Here is a 23152-nt window from a genome sequence, read left to right on the forward strand (position 1 = left end):
TAGCCGCATCGCTGCATAAACCGCAGGGTTGAAAGCGTGTGAAAAAATGTCGCGGCTTACAGGCCGGAAATTACGGTATGCGCTTTTCGCGATTAAGCCACATTTCTGTAAAATTGGAGCGTGCCAAGGTAAGTTGAGGTGAGTCATTGTTCCAATTTACTTATGAGCAAGGACCTAAAAGACATAATAAAAGACATCGCAGCTAATCTGTAATAGTCCCCGATGAAAGGAACGGAATAAAGTCTTTGTCAGCAGATGGGGCCCACGTGTCGACTTCCCGCCCCTGTCGCCGCTTGCCTGAGTGATTTAAAAAAAAAAAAATTTTTAAAAATCAGCAAAGAAGGCAAACGGGATCTTTATGAGGCAAATTAGGCCGTCGCTGATATTTGCTTTTGACAGTGTCGTGGAAGTGCGCGTTGAATTAGCGGCCGGAAAATCGCAGCGCTGATGATGAGCCGGCATCGGAGTGGCTCTTAATCGGCTCTTTGGAGTTGGGCAATCGCCGCGTTTCGGACTTTAAATAAGACGCGTGCAGCAACGAAATTCTAATGACAGACATACGTGTGTATATATATTTTTCTTTTTAGAAAGCCGTGAAACATCTGTGAAGTGGCTAGAATGAGAATCGGCACCGACAAATCCGAGACTATGGTCCTCAGTCGGAAAAGGGTGGCGTGCCCTCTCCAGGTCGGTGGATGAGATCCTTCCCCAAGTGGAGGAGTTCAAGTATCTCGGGGTCTTGTTCACGAGTGAGGGAAGAACGGAGCGGGAGATCGACAGACGGTTCGGCGCGGCGTCTGCAGTGATGCGGACTTTGTATCGGTCCCTTGCGGTAAAGAGAGAGCTAAGTCGAAAGGCAAAGTTCTTTATTCACTAGTCGATCTACGTTCCTACCCTCATCTAAGGGCGTGAGCTGTGGTTCATGACCGAAAGAACAAGATCCCGGATACATGCGGCCGAAATGAGTTTCCTCCGCAGGGTGTCCGGGCTCTCCCTTAGAGAACGGGTGAGAAGCTCGGTCATCAGGGAGGGGCTCAGTGTCGAGGAGCCAGATGAGGTGGCTGGGGCATCTGATCCACATGCCTACCGGACGCCTCCCCGGTGAGGTGTTCCGGGCACGTCCCACCGGAAAGAAAACCGGAGGACGACCCAGGACACGCTGGAGAGACTATGTCTCTCGGCTGGCTCGGGAACGCCTCGGGATCCCTCCGGAAGAGCTGGAAGAAGTGGCTGGGGAAAGGGAAGGCTGAAGCAACTTCCCCCGCAACCTGACCCGGAAGAGCAGTAGATAATGGATGGATGGATGGATGGATGGATGACACACCTATGAAATAAAATATGATGAAACTTGAGAAAATTCATTTTATGGTTTATGGATTAATTGTAGTATTGAGAAGAGCTGAAAGACTGATTTATGCGAGATGGCTCAGTCATAAGTCCCCCCCCACCCCACCCCATATGTAGCTACCCACGTTTTTACATTTCTTCTGATAATTGCAGGACATCTCTCGCCGGCCGCACAAAGCTGTACGTTTGAGTCCGACGTGTCGCTCAGAGCCGGAGGGACGTGCTCCGCTTCTTTCTTTTTTTTAATTAGCGGCACGCCAGACTCCCCCACCCCCACCCCCACCACCCATCTCATCATTCCGTCTGAACTGCAGTCCCCTCCGTTAATTGACTCCTCGGAGTTTGTCGCCCGAACTTCATTTCCTCGCCGCGCGAATCCGCAACACGTTTTTGGCCCGCGCCGGTACCGAAGTCTTTCGCTGGGACATGTGTGGAAAGTCTCGCCGGGGTTCTCCAGTTTTTTGCGCTCCATCCTTTCAGCCGGTCTCGATACTTTATGACCCATCACGGATTTAATTGTTGGTTAGTGGCACGCTGCCCTGACTCGCTGTTTCCCCGCAGCTGTCAAGAGGATCTCCGTTCCTGAGAAGGATCGGTTGGTCTGGACAAACCTGGCCGACACCACTTTTGGATCGATTCATCCGAGCTACTTTATTCGCCGGATGAAATTACAGATATCTATTTTCCTTTAAATGACCAAGTAATGCATTTTAATGGTTTAATTTGGGTGTAAAGATGGTCTTTGTTTCACGTTTTGGCAGCCGTCAAAGTCCTAATGAAGTCGTAATTCATGAATAGTAGAACACGGTCTGTCTGGAGGAAGACGTTATTTTATAATAGTCGTAATATTACAATCGCCTACGCATGCGTGCATGAAGACAAAAATTGTTTATTTCAAGGTTTTGAAACACACTCTACTGTTATTCACGTAAACTGATTTATTTCTCGTAGCACTACTACAGTGACGCCGCGGTTCTCGACCGCAATCCGTTCCAGGAAAACGGTTCGAGAAGTGATTTGTTCGAAAACCGAATCGATGCTTCCCATTACAATGAATGGAAAAAGAAATAATACGTTCCAAGCCGAAAAAATTGGGCTCGTTATACAGAATAACAAAACTGCGCTGGTTGCGCCAGGCACATTATGTCATTTCCGGGGGGGTATTTCGGGGTGCGTTCGAATTGACAATAACAAAACACGTCGTGGGTGTGTTAGCTGCTTGCGCCGCGTGCATTATGTTATTTCCGCGTTTTTTGTGGGGAGTGGGAATTCCCAGCAAAGCGCGTCGTGGGTCAGCTGATCTGGCCGCGTGCAATACGGGGACGTTCAATTCCCGATTCACATTTTTCTAACGTTATCGTAACATAACATACTGACAAAATTACTTAATTTTATTTATGTTGACTTAGTGGCTTTTCTGCTTTTATTATGTATCTGTTTTCTTACTTTTCAACCAATATGTTTTTAATACAGTATCTAAAATTTGCACAGACAATGCAATATTTTCCTTCAATTTTTTCTTTTTGTGTGAACTTTTAAATAGATTATTACATTTTTTTATTTTTTTTGGGGGGGGGTGAATATAGCAGCAGTATTTTTGCGAGAAGCATTTCTGAATTGGTCTTGGGGTGTGCATACTGATATAAAAAATGTGCATTATTCTTCATACAGAAGGAGACACAAGGGGAATGACGAGTGCATATATTGAATATAACCGAGCAGTAAAAGGAAAATATGGCGCGGTGGGGAATGACTGCAAAAAAAAAAAAAAAAAAATGGAGATATTAAGCTTACTGTAGAATTATGACGAGGGAATTCTTGTGCAGTGTAAATGGAACTTATAAATAAGTGAGTGTCATAAAAATACAATTAAAAAAAACCTTTTAGGCTCCACAGAATATGCAAACGCGAGACTGCTTTGACTGGAGATGCACCGATGATGCGTGGGGGGCCACTTGCTAATGCAAAAGGTGGGGGGGAGGAAAAAAGGAAAGCAAGGGCGGGGTGGGCAAAGCAAACAGATGTGTTCCAGCCCCAGGCTACACTTCGAATTATTTTTAGATTTACACACTTCCAACAGTCACGTGAGCGACCACCAGCAGCTCAGCCCGACGAGTCGTGTAGAACTTCCCAACTCTTGGGGGGTTTTTGTCAATGGAAGCGAGCTACTTTTTGGCTGAACCACACAGCGAGTTCTGAACAGCTGTCGGGTGGAACCGTCAAGCTTGGCCTCACCGAGCTCGTCCCGCCATTTGTCACGTGAGCTTTATCGATCTTTCGACGCTGCCCTGAAGTTACCATTTCATATACCGGCAGTTTACCAAATTTTTTCTTCGCCCATTATGCTATTATTTATTATTATTGGGAATTGTGAGTTCATGTTATAGTGGATAAATAAAAATATATGAAAATTAAAGTATTTTCTTCGTCTCAAAGGTACACATAATGCCCCTGAATGATGACAAAATATATATTCAACCTGTTTCCAAATTCATAATGCTGCATTAAAACCACATTTTAATCCCTTAAAATATTACACAATGTCCGAGAATGATACAGTAACAAAAAAATTGTTCATTTGTTTGGACTTGTATTGAAAATAATAATGCAGTATTAGAAACCCTTTTTTCACAGTGTTAGGTAATGTCAGTCCAAATAAAAATATAGATTTTTTTTTTTGGGGGGGGGGGGAGTCTTGATTTTTTTCCCCAAAACAAACGCAGAGCGTACACAAATACAGCTGCTTCCGTTCTCCTGTCACTGCACGGGCAGGAGGCCAAAAAATGGTTTTCCCACTTTTGCCGACGGCGTTTGTATCGTAGATTTTTAAGACATCATTATTTATGAGTTGTTATAGTATGCATTGATCTAAAAAAATGAAAATAAAAACAAAACAGACTGGATAGCACATGCACGTCAAGCGGTATGTCGATTGGTTGAAGCCATTAGCCGCCATCTTGGTACTCCCAAAAACATGGAGTGGACATGGTTTACAGGTTGGATTGTGGCGGGGTTTTTCCTCAATAGTTTGGCACGTAAAATTAAAACTGGTCGTTTGAGCTTGACATTTTTTTCAGTTCTGGTAACATGAAGGATTTTTAATTCCAAACCAAAAAATGCTAACATAGAACACAGTGCCGAGCAAGAAACCTTGCATATGACCTCGGGCCCGATTTCAGTGACACGCTAACATTTCCCAAAATACGCTGTGAAGCACTATCATCATATCATAGCAAAAAACTAAGCATTTTTTGTCATAAAAACATTAAATTTGAGGTCAATCAGTTCGATAGATATTTGGGAAATAATGGGAAAATACATGCTAACCGCGTTGCTCATTTGTTGTCTCTGCGACGCCCGATTTCAAACAGAAAATTCCAACTTGTTTCTTCGCATTTTGAAAATCAAATTGAATTTGCAGAGGTCTTGTATGATGAAATTCATCAAAAATTGCGCAGAAAGTGTGTTTTCTTGCTTATCCGCTGATGAAGTTTGGGGAAAATATTGACATCGCTTTTTCGCGAAAAACCGTCGGCCGACAAAGGCGAAGCAGACTGAACAGTGAACAACAACAACCAGTAAACAAAACTTTGTACAAGTGAATTAAGCTCATCAGAAAATGACGTAAAAAAAAAAAACCTTTACAAACAAACTTTAACAGCGCCAAAATAAATCTTGTCGAATGTTTTCTCCCAGCCACGAAACTGACGATTAACGCAAGTCCACTTCCGTGTAGTACCTCTCGGTGCCACAACATCCCAGGCAGTACTGAGGTCTACTGGAAGAAATGCAGCATAATTCGATCCCAAACACAGATCCAGTAATAGTAATACAATATACGCCAGTGAGTATTGTTGTCTGCGGTTTGCATGAGTTGCTGCCCCATGTGTGTTAAAGCAGCAGTTTTTTTTGAAGGTTTGTAATGAACTTTATGCTAATTCCTCTTATCAGCTCCAAAGCATTATGGGTAACATCCCAGACACAGTCGCAGAAACCATCCATGTATGTAGCGTTGGTACCGTTGCTCTAAACACACGTTTCAACTTATTGAAAGACGTTTTAAACGCGTAAAATGTATAGGAAGTCCTGTAGAGTATGGGTGGGACTGTGGGCAGTGAGCAGGGACCTCAGAGACCTAACTATATCTATACCATACCTAGATTAATTAAGCTACGTCAGTTTTTTGGAGACGCGGCAATTACGAAGCCGTATCGGATCGTATCTTTAGCATCCGCCACGTTGGGACTTTTGACGGCCAATAAGGCGACGCCAAATAGAGCCAAGACCGGGTCGGATTGTCCTAGCTGCTATTATTTTCCCCCCCTCCTCACATTGTACTAGCTAGTTTTAAGTGTAATTAGCTGTCAAGACCAGTGAAAGCTGGCGCCTAATTCCTTTTCTATATATCACCCCTCCCCCCCAACCTCATGAGCGCGGGCTGCACACGCCGGCGTCCCACACTGACAATAATTAAAGCTCTGCCTCGCCGACCCGCGTGTGCGTTTATTTGCGTATGGTCCACCCGCACACCTCCGGGAGTAATTCGCTCCCCCTCGAGGGATTTGACCACTTGGAAACACAAGGCCGCTGTACTCGACCCCCCACCCCCACCCCCACGTTCGCCTTGCAAGTCTTGTTAGCGACTACCGCAAACTTCGGCGCTGTTAGGACTTGCATTTCGGTCCTCTCATTAAAAACTTTTAACAGCGTGACGCGCTGCACGGCAGTAGTCGTAACAGTGTAATCACAAGGTAGTGTAATAACACTGTAATTACATGGTGTCTGTATTTTGACTGACGGTGTCAATCAAATCTACAAGGACGTATTAGTGCCAGACTGAAATTTTACGAGACATGGAACAAAGAGTGAAAAACTGAGGTTGACACTTGCCTCCTGCCCGTCGACAGCTGGGATACCCTCCGGCACTCCCCGTGACCCTCGTGAGGATAAGCGTCAAAGAAAAATGGATGGATGGATAACATCAACATAGTTTCTTGGTGGCGTTATAATTCCTGAGAGTTGAAGCGCCTCAACTCACATCAACATCAACTGCCAGGGATGCCACAAGTTGGCGGCAAAGGACCCGTTTTGGTCGAAGCGAAGCACCTCAACACACGTCAACGTAGTTCCTTGTCAGGTTTTTCAAACGACGACAGATGCCCCGAGATTGTGGCAGGGACATAATAAAAATCTAAATGAAATATAAATAAATAAAATAGTAAGTAAGTAAGTTTCTTTCGGCTTGTCCCTTTCGGGGTCGCCACAGCGTGTCATCTCAGATGAACGCACATATATATTTGGCACAATTTTTACGCCGGATGCCCTTCCTGACGCAACCCTTCTCAGGGAGTTGAGGCCCCAGTGGGATACGAACCCACAACCCCTGGTTTACCAAACCAGTGCTCTAACCACTGAGCTACAGGGCCTCAAATATAAATAAATAAAATAATTAAATAAATAAAAATTAAAAAAAATAAAAATATAAATGAAAATAAAAATGTCTAAATCAACAAGACAAAAATTTAGCTCCTCCCCAACATAAAAACCACGTGCCTCACTCGGGTTAATACGTCATCATACTTCCTTGACACCGATTTAAACTTGCAGAGTGCAAAAAGAGAGCGAGAGTAAGTTTCACAAATATTTAAAAAAAAAAGTCTGAATAGCTGAATTTATTTATGCTAAACCGCTAACATGCAGGATCGCTGTTATAGCGCTGTAATAGCAAAGTGGTGTTTAAGAATGTATACAAAATGGATCTCTGGAGCAATTGCAACTTTTTACCTTAAAAAAATAATAATAATCTTTTTTGTCTCATGAACCAGTCCCACTTTTGCGGCTCTCAACGTCGAGACCCGATCGCGGCGGGCCGCTCCATTATTCATGGCGACACCGTTTTAAACTTATAGTTCCGCGGATACGGCCGTCCTGCGGCAACATCGCGTCTCATCGCGTTCCGACAACGCACGCAGCGGGGAGACGAAAACAACACAAAAGCATTTCGAGTCGGAATTTAAAAAAAAAAAAAAAAACGGGATGGCGAGTTCCGGAAAAAAGCGGAGGGGTTGTAAAAAAGTAACGACTCGCTCCGACGAGCCTCAAGTTAATCTTCCTCTCCAGTTGCCGTTGTTAAACATCTGGGGTGGTGTGGGGGGGGGGGGGGTTCAGTCGGCCAGGGGATTGAGGTGGAGTCCGGGGGGGGGGGGCGACATCTGTTGCCATATGATTATCGTTTACTGCTGCGATCATCATTATCATTGTCAGCATGTCATTGTGCGTGCAGCAGGCAATCAAGAGTCGCCGCGTTCACCTGAAGAGGGTTTTGGCGGAGGAGGCGGGCGAGCGGTTGGGGGGGGGGGGGGCGGTCGTAGGTGGCCCCCCTGACGTCACCATATTCTCTCCCACGGCGGTATAGGAAACAAAAATGAAAAAGGACACTTCGCCCTATTAGCGCAAACCTGTCGCCATGGCAACGCACACAATGAGGCGCGTGTGTGATCAAGATGTTCGGCGTTTGCAAAGGAGGTGCGCAGCTGTTTGCACTAATTAAGGATGCTGAATACATTACGGCACTCGTGTTGTTTTTTTTTTTTTTTTACCCCGTCCATCACGAGGCTGCGTATTATTTTAAATTCATAGTTGTGCCCTGCGCGGTCGGTAAACAATAATTCAAATGTTCTATTTTAAGGACAATGGTGTAACCCGTTGTAATAACAGCGTAGTGACACTGTAATGACAATCATATCTGAGCACAGCCATGTTGATTATTTTACGTTGTAAAACGTGCCGTCAACATTGGCCCACCGCAACCCCAGCAGCAACCCAACCACAAAAAAAAAAACAAAAAAAAAAAAACACAAATCCTGAGAGAAAACTCCTGTTTTAACATGCAAGGTGAGTACATTTTACAGAAAATAAAGCTTTTCCAAAATGTTTCCCGCAAGCACACACCTCCTTCAACACCCCAAGAGAGTATCCGGACCCCAATCGCCAACACTCAACATCTAACCGCCACCTCCATGCAAAATTCATTGTATAGCATCACACGTTATTATAATGTTACTACACAGTTATTACAACTCTTGACTTACATGTGTTCCAAAGCCCCCCCCCCCCCCGCCCCCGTTCAATGCATATTAGCATTGTTTTTTTTTTACGATGCAAATATTTTAAAGCACCCCCTCCCACCCACACAGTTCACAACCTAGTACCCTCGTTAGTCCAAACCACATTTTCTAGAATGTTTACACCAACCACACTTTTATCACCAACACTCAACATCTAACCATCGCCTCCATCCAAAATTCATTTATTTTTAATCGCATCAAAAGTTATTACAATGTTATTACACTAATTTTAATTGTTGAATACATTTTCCACACACACAAAAAAAGTTGAATTACTCTTTCCTAAACTTCATCAGCCACACACCCCCATCCATCTCCACGGCCATATTGCTTTACCCCCAAGCCCCCAATATGCAAATATTTCCAAAAAATCCTTCGAGATTCTTCGTCTGATAATCAGCAATTAGAATCTAATAACACTCAGGAGCACAAGTCAGGCGGAAAATAACAATCCACTTCGCCCGATGCCTTGCGCCCGCCCGCGATCACGCCGGTGCCAACCGAGCCGCCGCGCGTGCCGATCGCGATCCCGGACGATAAAGCGCAATAATCAAACGCGTTCCCGCGAGGGGGGAGCCGCCTCGCGGCTGGCTGCGGGAAAATTAAGTGTCCCTTTTGATCCGTGCGGCTGAATAGCGAGCGTGTCGAAAATTAAAAAGAGGCGCCACCGCCGCCGCCGCACCTGCCTGGAGGATAAAACACATTCTTCCATTTTATGCTCCGCAGTCTGAGACTTTATTATCTTTTCTCTAAACGGAGCAGAGTGGGATTTAAGTGGATTTTCTGGACCCGGTTCTCTTTGTGGCGCCAGGAACATCGGCGTGCCAACTCGTGTGGGCGTTCATCCCTTTAAAACGCTGCTCTATGATGTATGATCAACACAGCGACAGGAAAATGTTTTTGTTTTGCGGAGTGGGGTCAATATAAGATTAAAATAAAGAAGTTCATAATAAACGATGCAGTTTATTATGTGCAAAAGGTACATATTTTTATAACAGGGGGTGTGGTTTCAAAGGTATGCAAAATATTGTAACAAGCGTTAACTCTGTCGGGCCTAAAATATTTGTTCTAGAGTGTAAAAATCACGGTAGTTGCTGTATTCGCTAAGCTAGCTAGCGGAGCGTTTGTTTTCAGTTTGCTGTCGGAGGGTACGAGGTTGTGAACTGTGTGTGTGTGTGGGGGGGGGGGGACTTTAAAATATTTGGAACCTCTGTTGTAAAAACTATGCTGATATACATTGAAATGGGAGTTTGTGGAACACATGTAAATCAATAGTTGTAATAACTGTGTAATAATACTGTAGTAACTGCATAAGGATATTGGAACTATCCACTAAAAGGAATGTTATTTTGGTCACAAGGATTGTGGTGGGCCAGGTCCGTTTATCAGATTTTCGTATCTTGAAATGTTTGGAAAAAGTCTGTTCTTTCGATGGGATATTAACAGCCAATTAGATGCCATCTAATTGACAATTTTAGTTCAAATCCTCTCTTTCTCCAATTCGTCCATTATCTCCCCCTTCTTCTTCTTCTTCTTCTTCTTCTTCTTCTCCTCGTGTGATACTTCCTTGTGTCCACATTAGCATAAGTGCAGCAGTGATCCACTTCAGGTTGACGCGGTTTAATGGGGGCAACATTTCCACTTCAGAGAGGACACGCGGAGCGGCGGGACGTCGAGGCGGGGCCGGAGCGGGGAACCTCGCTACAAAGGGAATGGCGGAGAGGAGCGCGCTGCAGCCGGTCCTGCCGCCCCTTAATAATGCAGCGACGTTGGAAGGGGGAGTCGGTGCGGTCATCGGACTGAAGCCGGGGGGTTGGGGGGGTGGGGAGTCAGTTGTACTGTCCTGGATTTCCACAGGAAGTCGTTTATGCAAACCTGTGAGGGAGCGGGGATAAATCGGAACGGTGGGATGATGATTGCGCTGGTACCACTGTGGTCTAGTGGATACCTAAAAGGTTAATAACTTTTATACAAATGACGTCGTACAGCAAGGCACTACTATACGATTATTACAAGCGGTTCCGATTTAAGAACTCTGATTAATGTCTCGATATTGCCAGTATCATCTCGGATGATGATGATGATGATTTCTCTTTTTAGCGATAGCATTTTTTGGACACATTTCAATGAACTCCAGGAACCTTTCGCTCCTCACCCGGCTTTGAAACAAAAGGCACGGAAATATCCTGCGGCGGGTCTTGCGGGGATTCCAGACCCGCATCGCCCGTGCGCATCACCCTGCCTGTGATTCAGCTTGACACTTTTGGAAATGTTTATTCCGTGAGCAGAATTTTAAACGGGCGAGGCCCCTTTGCGGTTTGGAGAGCCCCCCCCTCCCCCTCCCACGACTCCCCCAGCACCTCACCCCAAGGAGAGATGATATCTGAGTGCATTAAAACGAGCGGTGGCAAACTGCAAAATTAACAAACTCTAGTTAAAAAAAAAATAAAAAGATTTTTTGAGGAAATTGGATGGTGGCAAAAAATGTTTTGCCGAGTTTTACGTCAGTAGCTTCCCCCGCCACCCAATGAACCCACAAACACGCAAAAATACAGATTGCGTTCTAGACTGAGGTGCCTAAACTTGTCCAACTTCAGCGTTGGCATTTTTTTTCCCTTCTAAGTGATGTGACAAGACAAGTTTCACCTCCTAATCTTGATCTTCTACTCAAAAGTTGTGCTTATCCCCAAATCCAACTGTTCGTCATTACAGTGCTTTAAAAAAAAATATATATATATACGTACATACGTATATATTTTACAGAGCTTCCATGCCTACCTGTTGAAAAACGTACTCTCTGAATACCCATCCATCTTCTTTGCCACTTATCCTCACGAGGTTTACAGGGGAGTGCTGGAGCCTATCCCATCCATCAACAGGCAGGAGGCAGGGTACACCCTGAACTGGTCGCCAGCCAATCGCAGGGCACATGGAGACAAACAACAGTGGCACTCACAATCACACCTACAGGCAATTTAGAGCGTCCAAATTAATGTTGCATGTTTTTGGGGATGTGGGAGGAAACCGGAGTGCCCGGAGAAAACCCACGCTGGCACAACGAGAACATGCAAACTCCACACAGGTGGGGCCGGGATCGAACCCGGGTCCTCAGAACTGTGAGGCCGACGCTTAACTAGCTGAGTCACCATGCCACATATATATATATATACACACACAGTGTAATTTCCGGCCTACAAGTCGTGACATTTTTCCACACGCTTTCAAACCTGCGGTTTATGTGGTGATGCGGCGCTAGCGTTAGCAAGCTCGAGTATTAGCGCAGCGCTTGTGTTAGTGCACCTGGTTCCCTGCTAAAAATTTTCAATAGAAATTCTATAAAAATCTATAGAATTTGTACAGAACAACTTGTTCTATAGAACTTTGGCTGTGATTTTCTATAGAAATTCTTCAGAACTTCTGTCGAAAAGTTCTATAGTTCTTTATAAATTCTTTAGAAATGTTCCGTTAAATTTTTTTAGCAGGATTATAAGCCACGGTACACAGAAAGAGTTGAAAGAGTTTAATGCTAGCACGACGCTAATGCTAGCATTTGCGCTAACGCTAGCCCCGCGCTAACACTAGCCCCGGACTAACGTTAAACTCTTTCTGTGCACGGAGGCTTATAACCAGGAGCGCTCTGTAGGCCGGGAATTACGATACGTCTCACTTTATATTTTTGAGGTTTTTGTTAATATTCATATAGAAAAAAACTGTGCTGCGACATCAGTGAAATTTCCTCCAGAAGCACCAATTTAGTTGGACTTTTCCAAGTAGACACGCGGAGGGGCCGACACTTTCTCGGCTCGCACGCACCATATGGCCGCATCCCCACACCGCGCGGGACATATGTGTGCATTGGTTTGGCGCCGCCCGCAACATGATTCAACAATCCCACCGGATTGGCCGCTTTTCCGCGCGACCCCCCAACGCCCTCAACGTTTCGCCAACCGCCGACACGCTTTGCCGAAAAATAGATATCGGCTGGAGCCCAGCCTGGAGCGCGGTTCCGGTTCTACTGAGTCATTTTTACCACAATTGTGTAACAAACGCAAACAGGCGAGAGGAGAGAAAAAAGTTTGTTCACACATCCTCAATGAAAATTTTTTAAAAAAGTTATCAAAATGGCTATTGTATATCATTTTAATGTAATTAACGGTTTATAACCGCTTGCATTAAGTTATTCAGACTTCCAATTGCAAACATTTTGATGCGCGCAATAGCTCCCATTTTTTCATTATTCATAAACAGGGAGGCATCTATTATAGGGATTTTTTTATTTGATTTTTTTTTTTCCCGATTCATGCGGATGACGCACCCGGCAATGAATCGGGGGCACGGTACCGATTATAGTCGGCGCCAACCGCTTGCGAAAACCCGACTCTTTCTCTTGTTTTGACGTTTTACAACACGAGCGAGCGGGGGGGGGGGGTTATGAGAGCGACGAATTCGGGATTCAAACTGCATCCGTTTATAGGGTGTGAAAAAAAAAAAATATATATATATATAAATGTATTTCGAAACAACGTTATCACTGAAACTTGACAATCTGGGGATATGTTTTTTTTTTTTTTTTTTTAAATGTTGACGAACTCTTACGAGGGAATTGGGCCAAATGAGGTCAAGTTAGAAGTAGAAAACCTCAACCAGAGGTGTCAAACTTAAGGCTCGGGGGCCAGATCCGGCCCACCGTGTGAGTTTATGTGGCCCGCGTAGGCAAATCACATGTATCAACTTCTGTGGGGTTTTTTTTTGTTTGTTTGTTTGTTAAAATTTGTACCAAAATTGGCGGCTGGAAAGCATTGGCCTCACAGTTCTGAGGTCCTGGGTTCGATCCCGGCCCAGCCTGTGTGGAGTTTGCTTGTTCTCCCCATGCCTGTGGGGGTTTCCTCCCACGTCCCAAAAACACGCAACATTAACACAACACTCTAAATTGCCCCTAGGTGTGATTGCGAGTGCGACTGTCTGTCTCCATGTGCCCTGCGATCGGCTGGCAACCAGTTCAGGGTGTATCGCGCCTCCTGCCCGTTGGCAGCTGGGATAGGCTCCAGCACTCCTTACTACCCTGATGAGGATAAGCGGCAAAGAAAATGGATGGAATTGTTATTGCCACCACCTTGACTCAGGTCCTAGTTCTAGCTTTTTCAAAGTTTTTAACATGGGTGTGTAGACTTTTAATATCCATTACAATATTATAAATCGTGAGAGGCGACGCTAAACAGAGTAATGGTTGTCAAACTGAAAAGAAATGTGCGTATTACATATGGGACGGGCATAATTCAAAACTCAAAGATATCGTTACGGATGTTTGTCTCTATGTGCCCTGCGATTGGCCGGCGACCAGTTCAGGGTGTACCCCGCCTCCTGCCCGTTGACAGCTGGGATAGGCTCCAGCACTCCCCGCGACACCTGTGAGGATAAGCGGCGAAGAAAATGGATGGATGGATCTCAACCTCAACCAGAGGTGTCAAACTTAAGGCCCGGGGGCCCAGATCCGGCCCGCCGCATGATTTTATATGGCCCACGAAGCCAAATCACGTGTATCAAATACTGCGATTTATTTTTTTTGTTAAAATCTGTACCAAAAATCATGAAGTTCAGCTATTGCAAGCATTTTTCTGCTACCAATCATCAACAACAGTTGAAAAACCCATTACCCTTGATTTTTGATTCCAAAACCAGTTCATCAATACATGTGTAATTTTGACAAGCCAATTAAAGATTTTTATGGTTTCAGAGTCGTAACGGAAAACTGTAAGTAGAAGGTGGCCCGCGACAAAAAATTAGTTTGACAGCGCTGACCTAAACAGATGGGCGATACGCAAATGCGTAGATTTTCGTTTCTCTGCCTGATTAAATGTACAAATTTCGAGCATTCAATGAAAAGGGAGAGCCCCTGGAAAGGTGGTGGAAAAAAAAAAACATTTGACACTCTCGATTCGGCTTTACGGGCCACATCAAATCATGGTGCCGGGCCAGATCCGGCCCCCGGGCCTCGAGTTTGACACCCTCGTTTTCGGCTATTGGACGGTTCCTCGTCCAAACCTCGGCCTGGATAAAACTAAGTCGAAAAACAAACAAAAACAAAACAAAAAAAGAAAACAAGTGCAAGTGAAGAACGCGTACCAGACGGCTTTGACTTGGCCGAGTTGCGACAGTTTATTTTTCCCCAGCAAGTCCAAATAATGATAAGTCGGGCCTAAGTAGCTGCGCGGAGCAGATGGCGCGTTATATATTTATAACAGCGCAAACATTGTAAGGCGCTCGCAGTATTTGGATCCCTCGCACGCTAATGAGGCTGATGGATGCGATTAAAGTGCTAGCGTGTCTTCCCCCCCCCCGTCGTTGTTGGTGTTAAGAAAAAATGAAAAATATATATACACAGCAGAGGGATATTTGCTTTGGCTTCACCTGGCATTTTGGAACAAGGCGCCTTCGGAGCCGGGATATTTTGGAATATGGAAACGACGTTTACCCAGCGGTGTCATAAAAAGGCAACGAAAACACCGCGCTTGATGAACATTTAAAAAAATATAATAAAAATGGAGCTCACGTACGGGGCAGACTCGACTTCCCGGGGAATTTATTGGCTTCTCTTTTAAGAGTCGCGACTATTAAGCCAATAAAATTTTTTTCATAATTTTTTTTTTAATTATTCAGAAATTGTCCCCCCCCTTTCTCTCCCTTTTATGGGTATTAAGTCGTAATATTCCGAAAAATCAGGTCGGTAGTACAATCGCGACTTTGCACTTTTTTTTATTTTAAATTTTTTTTTTTTACATCTGATCAAATATTTACAATAAATACAAAACTACATTCACAGAAGATTAAAAGTGTGATTAGTGTATTTTGCTTCGTAATTTAACCATTTTTTTTTATTTCATGAATAAAAGGAAAACTTGGCTCCAGTCCTGCACCATTACAACTTTTTTTCATGACCAATTTTTTTTTTTATTTCTGGAAAGACATACTATAACAATATATATAAACAAATAATTATAATAATCACATATACATACACACACACACACATTACATATACATATATATACACACACACATACACATACATATATATACACACACCACCACATACATATATATACACACACACATACACCTATACCACACACACACACTATACACACACACACACACCTATACACACACACACACACACACACACACACACAACATTACACCACACACATATACACATGCACATATGTATACACACATATGTATACACACATATGTATACACACATATGTATACACACATATGTATACACACATATGTATACACACATATGTATACACACATATGTATACACACATATATACACACACACACACCACACACACACATATATACAACCATATATACAAACAAACATCACATATATACACATATATTACAAACAAACACACATATATACACATATAAACAGAACACACACACATATATACACACATATATATACAAACAACCCTATATACAAACCCATATATACACAAACCCATATATACACATATATACAAACAAACACACATATCTATACACATATATAGACAAACAAACACACAGACATATATACACATATTCACAAAGAAAAACCAAACACACATACATATACACAGATATATACAACAAACACACAGACAATATATACACAGATATATACAAACCACCACAAAAACCAATACACCCACTACATATATACACATATATATAGCACACAAACACACACATATATACACATATATATACACACACATACATATATACACATATATATATATACACACCAACACACAACATATATACACATATATCAAACAAACACACATATATACACACTATATACAAACCAACACACATTATACCATATAGACAAACAAACACACTATATACACATTTATACAAACACACATATTACATATATACAACAAACCCCATATATACACATATATATCAACACAACACACATATACACACACACACACACATACACACACACACACACATATACACACACACACACATATCCACACACCACACACCCACACATATACACACACACACACACACACATTACACACAGCACCACCACACACATATACACACACCCACACACCACATATATTACACACACACAAAATATATAAATAAAAATTATAATAAAATTAATACTATCACTCTAAACAAAAGCAATAATGTTACATGAATTTTGGGGGAAAAAAAATTGTGACAAACATAAAAAACCAAAAAGTAACATATGCGGTATGTGTAATACCAAACAGTTGAAGTATTCCCACAATAAATTGGCGTTCAATAATCCGCCATTTGATAGCACCTCTTCAATTGGAGCCGCGTGACGTGCGAGGGCGGACGAGATTTATCTGAAAGCGACAGACGGCGAGAGTCTCGCCGCTCGTCTTTTTTTCAGCCCGACTGAAGCCTCCCTCCCTCGTTTACGCATGAAAGAAGTCTTTCCACGTGGGTGAAAAGTTGCTTTTTTTTTTTTCCCCCTGAAGTCTGCAAACGGGAGCCCGCGTCTTCCCGCGACCTTTCGCGTAGGCTCGGCCTGTCGGCTTATCCTCAATTAGCATCGAAACCGGAGCGTTTGCCTCGGTGATCTCCGCGAGGAGAACGCGGCCTTGAGAGGGACGGGAAATAAAATTACCGTTTGTACACGTTTTTCCCCTCTAATCGGTACTCGAGTTCACGTCAACATCGACACATCGGGTGCTGAAGAATAGCGTGTTGCTGCTGTGTTACTGCCGTGTCTCTGTGACTTTTACCGGTATGTTTTTTTTTTTAAACCACCCCTATTAGCGCCGTGCTAGCTCATTGCTGCCGTGTCTCAGTGATTCAGGTATGGTTTTTTTTTTTTACCGACCCTGTTGGCGCTGCGGTAGTGTTAGCGCAGTGCTAGCATGTTGCCGATGTGTTACTGCCATGTCTCTGTGATTTTTACTGGTATGTTTTTTTTTTTTTAACCGGCCCTGTTAGCGCCGTGCTAGCGTGTTGCTGCTGCGTCTGAGTGATTTAGGTATGTTTTTTTTTTTTTTTTTTTTACCGGCCCTGTTCGCGCTGTGGTACAGTTAGCACAGTGCTAGCATGTTGCTGCTGTTACTGCCGTGTGTCTATGACTTTTACTGGTATGTTTTTTTTTTTTTTTTTTTTTTTTTTTTTTAAACCGGCCATGTTAGCACTGTGCTAGCATGTTGCTGCTGCATCTGTGATTTAGATGTTTTGTTTTGTTTTTTTTTTTTACCGGCCCTGTTAGAGATGCCGTAGTTTTAGCGCAGTGCTAGCGTGTTGTTGCTGTGTTACTGCTGCATCTCAGTGATTTAGGTATGTTTTTTTTAATTTTTTTTTTTTTTTTAACCGGCCCTGTTAGCGCTCTGGTCGTGTTAGCACAGTGCTATCGTGTTGCTGCCATGTTTCTGTGATTTTTACCGGTATGTTTTTTTTTAACCGGCCCTATTAGCTGCACACTAGCGTGTTGCTGCCGCATCTCAGTGATTTAGGTATGTTTTTGTTTTTTTTACCGGCCCTGTTAGCGCCGTGCTACCGTGTTGTTGCTATGTTAAGCCAAGCTAAGCATTAAAACTTTGAAAACTCTCTCTGTGTACTGTCCTTCTTTGTAAATATCTCGTGTTTTAATGGGGGTTTCAATTTGGGCTTATGTGTCTACCAAATGGTATTTCCTTTACAAATGTACCGGGTGAGGCTTATAAACAGGTGCGATACATAAACTCACAAACCTGAAAGGGACTGCAGACGAAGAAAATCGGCACCGGTCCGATCGGTTTCTGTACGTGTACCCCACTGAGAACGCAAAAATCCAAATAGTACAAAGAGTTATTTCATACAATAGTTGCAAGTTAGGTTGTCAAGGCGATACACGATATTTTGGTCCATGTTCCGTCTTTGAAGTTCTCACGCCGCCGTTTCCGCATTCATAAAGGCCTTTGGAAAAATCCCCCGAAAAAGTGAGGGTCAAAGTACTGCAAAACTAAGAACTCTAAAATTAATCTTACCAGCTGAAAGAAGGTTGACTTCAAATAAAGCCTCGCGGCGTTGGGAAACGAACTCGTTGGAAGTTTGAAAGCCGGCCCCCAAAGCCCCGCCCCCTTTCCCCTGCCAGCCTGCCACTCTTCGGCTTAAACCTCTTTAAGATAAAACTCTTTTATGTTTAAGTCGCGCGATCCGACGCGGGGGAAAAGCCGCTACTCGATCTCAGACGGACTTTGTTTAGATTCGGGTCTTAGATAAAAGAGTCCTTTCGCGCGGTCCGTTCCCGCTCGGGGTCGCCGGTATTATCCTGGCGGCGGCGGCACGGGCGACGGTCCGTGGCCGCTTTCCGACGTGATTTGCTTTCGTCTCATCGCGGAATCTCTCTTTCTTTTTTAGCCGAGGCAAAGCTCTTATCTGGCATTCCGTTGCTTTAATGCCTCGGAGTCACAACTCATATTTTCGTTTTTTTTTTTTTTTTGGGGTGGGGGCGCGAGGGATTAAACACCCCTCATGCCCCCCCCCCAAGATATTAGGTCAATATTCACAATAAGCTTCTTATTCTAAAACGCTTCATTCTCTCTGCCCACGATCAGAGAGTCAAGAGGAGTCGCTCGACCTGATTTTCCACGTTCCGTCCATCCGTGGCGAGGATCACATCAAGGGGGTGTTAAACGCCTCGAAAGTGGGATTTTTTTTTTGGGGGGGGGGGGGGGATGACTAGATCGTCTTGTTCCTAACCACGGTGTGAGGAAATTATCCAATATTACCAAGTGGTAATAAAACCAAAAAATAATAAGTACTGTTCATCTATCTATCTATGGCAGTGACATGTAGTGGTACACAGAATAACAAAATACAGACCAGCCTCAGTTCTTGAACGTCCCTGTTCTTGAACAAATCAGTTTTTGAATGAAAATATGGAGATTTTTCGCTTCTGTTTTCGAACGTCTCTGGTCTTCCTCTCCCTCTTTTTGCCTGGGAGCTCTAACCACAGATTTTCTCTCCTCTGGACATGTCCAAACCATCCAAGTCTGCTCTCTGGAACCTCGTCTCCAAAAGATCCAACTTTGGCTGTCCCTCGAATGAGCTCATTTCTAGTCCAGTCCAACCTGTTCACTCCAAGCGAGAACCTCAACATCTTCATTTCTGCCACCTCCTGTTCTGCTTCTGTTCTTTCTTTAGCACCACCGTCTCCAATCCGAACATCCTGGCCGGCCTCAAGACTGTTTTATAGTCTTTGCCCCTCATCCTAGCGGAGACTCTCCTGTCACATAGAACACCAGACACTTTCCGCCAGCTGTTCCGCCTCGCTTGGACCCGTTTCTTCACTTCCTTACCATGATATCCATTGCTTTGTATTGTTGACCCCCGAGTATTTGAACGCTCCCAACAAAACCCAGAAACAATAATAACAGAACACGCGCAGCCCGACAAGCTAACCCACCCACAACGTGCTTTGTTATTGTCAATTTGTACAAACCCCCGAAAAAAACTCGTGAGGATAAGCGGCAAAGAAAATGGATGGATGGATGGATGGATGGATGGATGGATAAATTGCCCCTAGGTGTGATTGTGAGTGCGGCTGTTTGTCTCGATGTGCCCTATGATTGGCTGGCAACCAGTTCAGGGTGCACTCCACTTCCTGCCCACTGACAGCTGGGATTGGCTCCAGCGCTCCCCGCGACCCTCGTGAGGATAAGCACCAAGGAAAATGGATGGATGGATGGACTTGATTCCGTCCGTACAACACTGACATTTCTCGACAGTCCGTCAGAAAGCTTCACAACGTTGGCAGTTTTTTTTTTGGGGGAGGAGGACGGGAACGCAGAAACAAACTTCACTCGCCGGTTGAGGGGGAAAAAAAAAAAAAATCCAGCCGACACAAAAAAATTTTATAAATAAACACTCAAATCTGAAATGAAAAGCAGCCGCGCCTGTCCCCGACTCCAATTACATTTGGTCTTATCAGAGTGCGAATACATACTCCAGCGCAAATTAAACCTCCTTACTTCATACACACACACACACACACACCCTCCAGTTCAATTGGACGGCGTGGGGAAAATGTGTTCCCTGACTGCACTGCCAATCTCCGCCATACGAGAGAATCGCTATTTCTGAAACGTCTAATAAGATGAACCCTCACACTCGCCGCGCTAAGATAAGGAGGCGCTCGGGTGCGTGCTCGACACACGTGCACGCTGGCGTTCTTAAGTGATTCTGCTCCTCATTTGTCTCACAAAGCAACTTTTCAAGATGTCCCCCCCCCCACACACAGCGGCACGCCATCTGCCTAATGGATGATATTCGATTCTAGTGGCAGTCACTGTTTAGACTGGCGACTTATGGAGTTTTTTTTTATTATTTATATTTTTTAGCAGTGAGTTCTGGGGAGGGTTGCGGGGGGGGGGCTGACTGACTTCAGAATCTCGTCTCCCAAAAAAAAAAAAAAAAAAAAGGATGAACGGTAACGGTCAGGGAGCAAAGCTTCAAAAACTTGAACACGATCGGCGACACGAGGTGTCATTTTTAAAATAGAAAATTGTCCCCCCCCCCCCCCCGCCGGAAATCACACGAATCCATTTTTCGCTCCAAACTCAAACTGTGAATATCATTTAAAAAAAAAAAAAAAAAAACTTTTCATTAATCCGAGAGGGAGTTGCAGCAGACGCACGAACAAAAGATGAATCGCCCATATATTTTTTTTTCTTTCCCTCATTTCATGGATTTCATAAATTCCCCTCTTGGCTAGAACTGATGTAAAAAAAATATATACATGTATAAAATCCCCATAAAATATAAAAAAAACCACTTGCGTTAATTTTAGTTTAGATACTAAAATTAATTTGTTCCACGCTGCAAAGAAAAATAAATGAAAAGAAAAAACTAAACAAAAAGATGTATATATAATATAAATATAAAATAATATAATATCTTAAAAAATCTGAGCTGAATCCTGCCAGTTTCTTTTTTTTTTTTGGTTGGAAATATTGAATTGCAATTGCATTCAGTCAACATGGCAACGTTTATCAGAGTGGCTACGGTAAGAAATACTGTAAATATAAATTGCTTAATTGAATATAAATGATTAAAAATATAATTAAAGATTTAAAGCAGCTTTCTGACAAGTGTCATCCCAGGATATTACTGTAAGTATATATTTACAGTAACTTAGGTGCAAGTAGGTGAGAAGCAGTAAATTAAAAAATAAAGTCCAGGAAAAATGAATTTTAGACAAAAAAAAATAACTGGAATAGAAATGTTGGCTGCATTGCAAAAAGTACCACTTTTTTTTTTTTTTTTGTTTTTTTTTGTCCACCTCCACTCTGTTCACGCGTTAAGTGATTTCGTCATGGCGCCTTTTCGAGCGCCGCGGCGCGTCCCGTCAGTCAAGCCGCGGCGTGACCAAACGGCTTCCGTTCGGGTGACGCAAGGACGGCCGGCGCGTCAGCCGTCAGACTCGCGCGACGGGGTGAGATTTACCTCGGCGCTAAAAGTCACTCGCCGGATTTGACAGCTCAGTCGGGTCCTGAATGTCCCCCCCCCCCCCATTGTTTCATAAACCCAATCGTTTTTGACACCCCCCCAATCATATGCAAAGTGTAATAACTGGGCGGGAAAAATTGTGCCGTCAATCCCCAGGGTGCGTGAGTGTCTAGGTGCGAGCTGTGGCTCACAGCAGCTCCTGCGTGAATATGTATTTTGTTTTTTTACTCTTCTCATGCCATTCAAACAGCTGCTGTAATAATAAGTCTTGTTTTATCATTTTTTTTTTAAATAAGACTTCATAAAGATTTATGTGATGTCGCAATCTTAGAGTTTTGAATTATGCCCGTCCCCGTGTATAATACGCACATTTCTTTTCAGTGTGAGAACCACTACTCTGTTTAGCGTCGCCGCTCATGATTCATAATTTTTACACTATGTAATGGCTATTAAAAGTCTACACACCCATGTTAAAAACTGAAAAAGCTAGAAGGAGGGCTTGAGTCAAGGTGGAGGGAATGACAATTCCATCCATCCAGTCATTTTCTTCCTTGTGTGCACGTCTATTTTTGGAAACACCTTTCCAAGCACGCCAAATATCTATTTATAACCGATGATTGCATGATCAGCGATGCACAACGGTGGGCGGTTCTCTTTGATTATCGCAGATGATTATCGGTCGACCCGCCGTGCGCGCATTCGGGGCCCGACCCGCCCGACGGAAGGTTCCAGGTGGAATCGGCGGTTTGAGAGCTTAATCTCCCGGCGTCTCAAACGCTCGTAATCCTCTTTTTCGAGCAGCCGAGAACACAAAGCAATCTTTTTTTCTTTTTTCCCCTCGACGCCACAACCGCGATAATCATATCCATCTCCTTGTGCGGCCAACATGCCAACGTGCGTCCTGTAATTATCCTCCTGTGTGCAGATGGAGACGTTTGATTGAAATAGTTATTTTTTTTTGATGGGGGGGGGGGGTCCGCCTCGAGCGGTTTATCAACGATCTTTTCGGTCGACTGGTAAGGTAGCAGATGGAGATGTAGGTCACAGAGTCCACCCCGCGTCTCACCCGCGCTGATCTCGTCGCGATAGAGACCGCGCTTGTTTCAAGGCGCTTCCGCCGAATGACTCCCTATCGGATCTCGGGGCCCCTTTCTGAACTTCCCGTGTTC

At 43.8% G+C, this 23152-nt stretch overlaps 1 long non-coding RNA gene across 2 annotated transcripts; it reads right to left on the reverse strand.

Moving 5' to 3' along the window:
* Positions 1–230: 230 nt before the first annotated feature.
* On the reverse strand, positions 231–19058 carry LOC133493017 (uncharacterized). 2 transcript variants are annotated; one of them, XR_009792824.1, is made up of 4 exons: positions 18521–19058; positions 18245–18308; positions 11253–11377; positions 231–1324 (listed from the first exon to the last, which is right to left on the reverse strand). It is a non-coding gene; the product is annotated as an uncharacterized LOC133493017 (long non-coding RNA). The 2 variants fall into 2 exon arrangements; XR_009792823.1 differs by having other exon boundaries at positions 18245–19058.
* Between the last annotated feature and the right edge of the window lie 4094 nt (positions 19059–23152).

This window comes from Syngnathoides biaculeatus, chromosome 19 (assembly GCF_019802595.1).
Source record: "Syngnathoides biaculeatus isolate LvHL_M chromosome 19, ASM1980259v1, whole genome shotgun sequence".
Classification (NCBI taxonomy): domain Eukaryota; kingdom Metazoa; phylum Chordata; class Actinopteri; order Syngnathiformes; family Syngnathidae; genus Syngnathoides; species Syngnathoides biaculeatus.